This window comes from Pan troglodytes, chromosome X, assembly GCF_028858775.2.
Source record: "Pan troglodytes isolate AG18354 chromosome X, NHGRI_mPanTro3-v2.0_pri, whole genome shotgun sequence".
In the NCBI taxonomy this organism is placed as follows: domain Eukaryota; kingdom Metazoa; phylum Chordata; class Mammalia; order Primates; family Hominidae; genus Pan; species Pan troglodytes.
Genome location: NC_072421.2, coordinates 52018507 through 52027887, shown reverse-complemented (window position 1 = coordinate 52027887; position 9381 = coordinate 52018507). Strand labels below are relative to the sequence as shown.

The 9381-nt window shown below is 38.2% G+C and overlaps 1 pseudogene; it reads left to right on the top strand.

The window, feature by feature from the left end:
* Positions 1-542: 542 nt before the first annotated feature.
* Positions 543-1309, top strand: LOC100616017 (thiopurine S-methyltransferase-like; annotated as a pseudogene).
* The last annotated feature ends 8072 nt before the right edge of the window (positions 1310-9381 follow it).

Below are 9381 nucleotides of genomic sequence, written 5' to 3'. Positions count from 1 at the left end.
TAAATTATTGTTGGAGAGTGTATTAGTTTGTTCTCACAGTGCTATGAGGAAATACCCAAGACTGGGTAATTTATAAAGAAAAGAGGTTTAATTGACTTACAGTTCCGCATGGCTGGGGAGGCCTCAGGAAACTTACAATCATTTTGAAAACACATCCTTCTTCACAGGGTGGAAGGAGAGAGAAGTGCCGAGCAAAGGGTGAAAAGCCCCTTATAAAACCATCAGATCTTGTGAAAACTCATTCACTATCACAAGAACTGGATGGGGGTAACCATTACCATGATTCAATTACCTCCCACTGGGTCTCTCTCACCACATATGAGGATTATGGGAACTACAATTCAAGATGAGATTTGGATGGAGACATAGCCTAAACATATCAGAGAGCTTCCTGGTAGCTGAACATTTAGAGGTTCCTGGAGCATGGCACGCCTACCTCACTCTACACATCTCTTCATCTTTATCCTTTGCAATATCCTTTATAATAAACCCATAAAGGCATTGAAGATATGTGATTATGAGACAAAAATGTCTACAAAACTATGGATGGTACAAGAACTTCACTTGATATTGAATAGTACCCAGATACTGAGGTGCAAAAAAAAACAAGTACTAACTCTGCAAGAATGGCAAGACAAGTGGGTGAACTGAAATATTGGTTTTCGTCAAAAACAAGGACATCAGCTATTAAAGCAGCATTTAGATACTTTTCTTAAAGGCAAGAGTGTAGTGAGGGTATTTTTTCCTCTGTGTGGAAAAGCAGTTGAGATGAAATATTTTGCAGACTGGGGACACAGTGTACTTGATGTGGAAATCACCAAGTACTTTTGGTGTGGAAATCACCAAGTACTTGGTGTGGGATATGAGACTTTTTTACAGAGCAGAATCTTTCTTAGAAGAGCCAATCACCAAAATTCCTGGAGCCAAAGTGTTTAAGAGTTCTTTGGGGAACATTTCATTGTACTGTTGCTGTATTTTTTATCCTCCTAGAGCAAATATTGGCAAATTTGACAGGATTTAGGATGGAAGAGCATTAGTTGCCATTAATCCAGCTGATCACAAATGCTATGCAGTTATAATGTCGTCCAACCTGGGTAAAGGGTTTCAGTACCTCATGTGTGTTCTTTCTTATGATCCAACTAAACATGCAGGCCCACCATTTTGTGTTCTACTTGCTGAAATTGAAAGGCTGTTCAGTACAGTATGTAATATTCGTTGTCTTGAGAAGGTTGGTGCTTTTGAGGAATGACATAAAAGTTTGGGAATTGACCACATTTTTAAAAGATTGTATCTACTTACAGAAAAGTAAGTAAGATGTAAGTAAAATAAAGTAACATCAAAATGTTTTTGAGTTTTTGAATTTCTGAGCAATTGAAAATTATGCTGAGGCCTCAAAATGTAATGGATGAATTTTTTATTGCTTATAAATAATATAGTAGATTCTTGCTCAAAAATGCATAGAAGTTTTTAGAAGAACTTACATAGTAAAATGGTAAAGTAGCTCCTTTGAAGAGGAGAGTATGATGGTGAAAGATTATACCTGTGTGTCATATAGACTGAAAGACCTTTTAAAAATCAATCGGCATGTATTATTTGTATAATTAAAAAATAAAAGAAAAATGCAATGCATATTACATAAATATAGCAGACCTAGAAAAACCGACATTATTTTTTTTTTGAGATGGGGTCTCACTCTGTTACCCAGGCTGAAGTGCAGTGGCACAAACATTGCTCACTGCAGCCTCAACCTCCTGTGTTCAAGCCACCCTCTCACCTCAGCCTCCCAAGTAGCTTGGACCACAGGCACATGCCACCATACCCAGCTAATTTTTTCTTTAATTTTTTGTAGAGACGAGGTCTTGCCATGTTGCCCAGGCTGGTCTGAAACCCTGGGTTCAAGCAATCCTCCAACTTCAGCCTCCCCAAATGCTGGGATTACAGGCTGAGCCACCCCACCTGGCAGAAAAACTGACAATCTTTATGAAATTTAGAATGATTGAAGGACGTAATACTTCAATAGAGTTCAAGATGGTCCCAAGAGTTATATAAAAGATTATCTTTTACTATAAACCCTTGTGTTTTTACTCAAATTCTAGTATTCCTTTTCACACATATTCTCCATACATAATTTTAGGTGTAACAGAATCAATAAACAAATAAATTTTAATTAAATAATCCAGTCTATGTGAAGCAAAATATTCCCAAGTTGTACTAATTTTTTAAGTTACAAAATTATTCTTAACTACAGTGACTCTATAGTTCTATAGAATACTAGAATGTATTCCTCCTATCTAGCTGAAATTTTGTATCCATCGATCAACCTCTCCCTATCCTTTCCTCCTCCCTACCCTTCCTAACCTCTAACAACCACAATCCTACTCTTCTAATACTTCTATGAGCTCAACTTTTTTAGCTCCCACATGAGTAAAAACATGCAATATTTATGTACCTGTGCTTGATATTTCTTTTTTATTTATTTATTTATTTATTTATTTATTGAGACAGGTGCTTGCTTTGTTGCCTAGGCTGTAGTGCAGTGGCATGATCATGGCTCACTGCAGCCTTGACCTCCCAGGCTCAAGCAATCCTCCCACCTCAGCCCTCTAAGTAGCTGGGACTACAGACATGAGCCACTACACCTAGCTAATTTCTTAATTTTTTGTAGAGACAGGGTCTCATTATGTTGCCCAGGCTGGTCTTGAGCTCCTGGGCTCAAGTGATCCACCCACACTGGCCTCCCAAAGTGCTGGGATTACAGGTGTGAGCCACTGTGCCCAGCTATGCCCGATATTTCACTTAGCATAATGTCCTCTAGGCTTAACCATATTGCAATGAATGATAGGATTTACTTTTTTATGACTGAATAGTATTCCATTGTGTATATATACCACGTTCTCGTTATCCATTCATGTGTTGACAGACACTTAGATTGATTCCATATCTTGACTATTGTGAATAGTACTGCAATAAACATGGGGATTCAGACATCTCTTTCCTTTCCTCTGGATAAATGCCCAGTAGTAGAATTGCTGGATCATATGGTAGTTCTATTTTTAACTTTTTGAGGAACTGCCATACTGTATTCCATAATAGTTACAGCAATTTACACTCCCATCAACAGTATAGGAGTTCCTTTTTCCTCACATCCTCACCAGTATTTGTTATTTTTTTTCTTTTGATATTAGCCATTTTAACTGGAGTAAGATAATAGCTCATTATGGTTTTGATTTGCATTTCCCTGATGATTAGTGATGTTGAGCATTTTTACATGCACTTATTGGCCATTTGCATGTTTTTTTTTTTTTAGAAATCTCTGTTCATATCATTTGCCCACATTTATTAGATAATCTGTTTTTTTCCTGTTGAGGTTTTTGAGTTCATTGTATAGTCTGGATATTAATCTCTTGTCAGATGAATAGTTTGCAAATATATTTGCCCGCTCTTCACCCTGTTCATTGTTTTCTTTACTGTAAAGAAGCTTTTTAGTTTGATATAACCAAGTTGTCTATTTTTGCTTTTTTGCCTGTGCTTTTGAAGTTTTACCCATAAAATATTTCCCAGCAAATATATCGTTCAGAAGTAAAACATTTCACAAACAAGCAAAAAATAAGGGAATTCATTGCCACTAGACCAGACTTACAGGAAATGCTCAAAGGAGTTTTACATCTGGAAGTGAAAAGATGATCATGAAAACATGTGAAACTGTAAAACTCACTGGTAGAGCCAACACACAAAGGAGAAAAAGAAAAAAGTCAAACCTTATCTCTAAAGAAAGCCACCCAACTGCAAAAATAAACAATAAGAGAAGAAGTAAGGAACAAAGTACATACAAAACAACTAGAAAATCAATAAAATGAAAGGAGTAAGTCCTCACCTAATCAATAACAACTTTGAATGTAAATGGATTGCATTCCCTGTTTAAAAGATATAGATTGGCTGAATGATTTTTTTAAAGACCCAACTATATACTGCCTACAAGAAACTCACCTCATCTGTGAAAACACACACGTATACTGAAAGTGACGAGATGGAAAAAGATATTCCTTGAAAATGGAAACCAAAAGTGAGCAGGAGTAATTATGCTTATGTCAGACAAAACAGACTTCAAATCAAAAGCTATAAAAAGAGACAAAGAAGGACATTATACAGTAAAAAAACATTCAACAAAAGAATATCACAATTGTAAATATATGTGTGCACACAACACCAGAGCACCCAGATATATAAAGCAAATATTATTAAAGCTAAAGGGATAACCAGACCCCAATAAATAATAGTTGAGGACTTCAACACCCCACTGTGCAGCCCTGTAGGTGGTTGTGGTGGGATATTGACAGGGCTCCAGGGATGTGGAGATACAGGGGCCATTGAACATCAAGGGCAATACATACTCCCGTGACTCTGCTCTCAAAATGGCACCATACTGCAGCAGTCTGAGTCCCCGTGAGTCCTGGGGTCACGGGAAAACGTAGTGTGAATTCCCTCTCTAAAAGAATGCAGTCACATGAACTCTAGGCAGCTGCCTATACTGGACTCAGGACCTGTGAGGGCTGTCAGGATCTCCTGTAGCTAGGATTGCAGGCATCCATGGTGAGAATGAGCACTGCTAGGGATTTTCTGCTTACCTTTTTCCCACAATGGGGAGTGCCTCTTGACTCCAAAGCCTATTTAGGCCAGGGGCTTCACTTCCCTCTCTGTGTTGCTATCTCGAGTTTCTGTGCCTCCGAAGTTCTTCATCATCGCCTTGTTGAATTCTGGTGTACACTGGAATTTGTATACTTGCTAAAATTTATTTGTAACCCCCAAATCAATACTTGTAGCACGTTTGTGGTCATTTGCAGACATGCACAGACCAGCAAAAACATTGAGTCACCTGACACACATGTTCCCAGCTGAGACTGACCAAGAGAATATTCTACTGTCTTTTTTCAGCTCTCATATGTAAACACATACCCATTTCAAGTTCTGTTTGATCTTCTCTGTGGGCTGAAAAACGGAGAGGCAGAGGTGGAGAAAAGCCTCTCTCTCTCTCTCTCTCTCTCTCCCTGTCTGTCTCTTCCAACAATACCAAGTAAGTTCCTTCTGAGACCGTTACCTGGCTGACTACAGGAACTCTCTCTTAATATATATTAAATTCCCCGGGCAGTGCTTACATGTTCCAGAAATCCATGGGGGTTGTTACTTGTCACCTCCGGCTTAGTTGGCAGTTCCAGCCTTCTCTAGCGGGGAACTGTCAGGGTCTCCATCCAATTCCGCAGGCTACTGCTCTTTCCTTTCCCAGATCTACCTGTTCCTTCATTCCCAAAACACTGCTAACAGCAGACTATAAGGTTTAACAAACATGCTACCCATTTTAGGAAACTAGAGGATATTACAATGCACAAAAGGGTGACACTATGGTTTTCCATATCATGGAATGTCCACTACTTATGCCCTGACCTACCACAATATTGCAGGAATCTAATTACTTCGTCAGACTGTGATCCCACTTGACTCTGCCCCACATTTCTAAGACTAGAAAACTAACTCCCATTCTCTCTGGCCCAGCCAAAAAGGAGGTAACGTCTTGATCTCTGCCAAGATTTACCTTATATTATCAATACAGCTTTTTATATTATTCAGCTTAGTATTTACTACCTTAATTTGAAGCATCTGCATATAAATCATGCCCCAGTGCATGGATTTTCTCAAAATAATACATAGATATGTCTATTTTGATGGCTGCATAATGAAAATGGCTTGTAAAAGTGGATTCCCTCAGAATAGAGTGTCTCTTTCAAGCTCAAATTTCAGCTGACACAAGAGTAAGAAACGGATTCCACCTGAAGCATCTGGAAAATGTTGCTGGCACTCTAACAAAGTAGGCCTTTTTATGGCTCTTAGTAACTCAATAAACAGTGCCTATTATTATTAGTATCTTTTCTATAATACAGTTCAAGCTAGATTGAGAAAACCGAAGTTATCACCCCATTGCACATTCAAGCTTTGCCTCTTGAAACAGAGGATGCTTTAAAATAATCGATACACATTATTTCTCTTCAAATGCCATAATTCCTCTTGGTCCCAGACTGGCAACCCTAAGCAACATGAATGTAGATTTGTGAGGCTGTCAGTTTTTTGTTGACCCACAACCATTCGTTGTGCACCTACTATGCCTCTTATATTGTTCAAGAGATTATATCTCAATCAATGATGTTAATGCCTCCCTAGGGGGCTTCTGGTAATGTGTGAAGCTTGTCACAGTGACTGGAAGAAAGGATAAAAATCTTGCAATGTGTGGGACAGTCATGCAAAATGAATTTCTCTATCAAAAGTGCCAATAGTGTACTATGGAGAAACTGCTGGATACTAGGTGTATAGCAGTGAACCTATCCAAGGTTGTGATCATCTCTTACAGAGACTAAGACTAGCTTTACATCATCTCAAACTCTGATAAGATAATCTCTTCCTATCTTAATTGCCTTCCAGAAACAGAGGAAGATAGCATTTTTATAAGGCTAAAATTTTCTTTACAATTCTTCATATGTAGTATTTGATTGTTGATAAACAATTACCAGGCATAAGAGGGGACAACACCAAGCAAACCAAAACCAAAAGGCAAAAAAAAAAATAGATAATGCAAAAGTAAAGCTAGATAAGACATCTCTGAGAATGTTACACTTGACCTACTATCAAAAGATGATGAGAAACCAGCCATGTGAACAGACCAGTAATAGCATTTTGGACCTTTGGAAAGCAATTGGTAGAACCAGCTGGTAAAGGATTTGCTTAATTCTAGGAATCAAAGGAATGCCAGAGTGACTGGAGCATAATTAAAGTAGTGAGTAATAGTAGGATAAATTGGAGGGATGAAAAAATCATGAGATGCAGTCAGAGACTAGATAGCGGCCAGATTATATAAGGTCTTGTTTATGCCAAGAAGTCTAGAATTTATTCTAACTAAAATGGGAAGCCAATGGAGGGACACAGACAACTGAGTTATCATGTCACTCGATTTAAATGATCACTTTATAGTATGAAAAACAGTGGAAAAAAGAATAGAACAAAGGAGTCCAGTTAGGAGGTCAATCACCTCCTAATTTAGGTTGTCTGAGTAAATGATCAGTGGTAGCCTAAACTAGGGGACTACCAGTACAGATGGAGAAAAGTGGAGATGAAAGCTGGATATACTACAAGGCAGAGTAGGCAGGATATGCTGAATCATTCAACATAAGATATAAAGGTAAAAGAAGTAAAACCAAGGATGATGCCTAGGTTTTTGATCTGAGAAGATGGATGGTAGCTTTACTCGTATAGGTAAGACTGTTAGAGTGTTACATATTTTGTTTTGTTTAGGTGAGGATCATGAGTATAATTTTAGTCATGCTAACTTCCAGATGCTGAGTCTGGACCCCAAACGAGTGATCAAAGCTAGAGACACAGATTTTTCTACTCGTTCTTTATTTTCAGTATCTGAAGCTCCATCCTTCAGAGAGTTTCAACCACTGTTTAAATGATGATGAGAGGCAGTGCGCCCACCTCCCACAACAGAAACCAAGCTAGACCATACACTCCCACCCTCAGCCTTTGAAAGCTGGTGTAGACTGCGACCATCGAATGCTCCCACTCACGATTTTGAATACCCAGAAAAAAATTAACAAATTAGTTTTGTTTGGAGCACAAAACATCCAGCAACAAAAGCATCACAAGTCAAGTGTCAGCAGCACCAGATAGCCAGAGTAGCAGTATTGCAAGTAAGAAGGCCCAAACTAGACTATTTCTCAGGCATGACTTTCACAATCGTTTCTACTTCTCAGGCTAGCATGGATTCTGCTTGCTGTTTAATCCTGGTTCCCCAGCCTTCCTGTTGATTCCCTGTACAGCTCAATGTCCTTACATCAGATTCCATTTTAGTAAGGTAGAGTATTTTTCTGTTGTTTGCAACAAATCAACCTGATTAATACAGGAGTTGGAAGATGTAGATGTTAACTACGGTAATAAAGTGAAAAGAAAATTTCCTAGACAGAAAATGTAGAAAAGGAGAATTCAAGGCTACAACTTGGAGCACACCAATATCTAGAGGAAGTTTAGGAGCAAATGAGCTAATAAATAAGTCAAGGAAAAGAATTCACATGGGAAGAAAGAAAACCAAAAGAGGGTATTTTCATGGAATACAGGAGAAGAAAGAGTGAATTTTTAACGAAGAGCAGTGTTTAGTGCTGCTAAGAGGTTAAACAAGAGCAAAGAAATTGTCATTTGATTTGACAGCATGCAAATTATTAAAGACCATGAAAAGATGACATGATTGTACATCTAGAAAACCCCATTGTCTCAGCCCCAGATCTCCTTAAGCTGATAAGCAACTTCAGCAAAGTCTCAGGATACAAAATCAATGTACAAAAATCACAAGCATTCTTATACACTAATAACAGACAAACAGAGAGCCAAATCATGAGTGAACTCCCATCCACAATTGCTTCAAAGAGAATAAAATACCTAGGAATCCAACTTACAAGGGACGTGAAGGACCTCTTAAAGGAGAACTACAAACCACTGCTCAATGAAATAAAAGAGGATACAAACAAATGGAAGAACATTCCATGCTCATGTGTAGGAAGAATCAATATCGTGAAAATGGTCATACTGCCCAAGGTAATTTATAGATTCAATGCCATCCCCATCAAGCTACCAATGACTTTCTTCACAGAATTGGAAAAAGTACTTTAAAGTTCATGTGGAACCAAAAAAGAGCCCACATTGCCAAGTCACTCCTAAGCCAAAAGAACAAAGCTGGAGGCATCACGCTACCTGACTTCAAACTATACTACAAGGCTACCGTAACCAAAACAGCATGGTACTGGTACCAAAACAGAGATATAGATCAATGGAACAGAACAGAGCACTCAGAAATAATGCCGCATATCTACAACTATCTGATCTTTGACAAACCTGAGAAAAACAAGCAATGGGGAAAGGATTCCCTATTTAATAAATGGTGCTGGGAAAACTGGCTAGCCATATGTAGAAAGCTGAAACTGGATCCCTTCCTTACACCTTATACAAAAATTAATTCAAGATGGATTAAAGACTTAAATGTTAGACCTAAAACCATAAAAACCCTAGAAGAAAACCTAGGCATTACCATTCAGGACATAGGCATGGGCAAGGACTTCATGTCTAAAACACCAAAAGCAATGGCAACAAAAGCCAAAATTGACAAATGGGATTTAATTAAACTAAAGAGCTTCTGCACAGCAAAAGAAACTACCACCAGAGTGAACAGGCAACCTACAAAATGGGAGAAAATTTTCACAACCTACTCATCTGACAAAGGGCTAATATCCAGAATCTACAATGAACTCAAACAAATTTACAAGAAAAAAACAAACAACCCCATCAAAA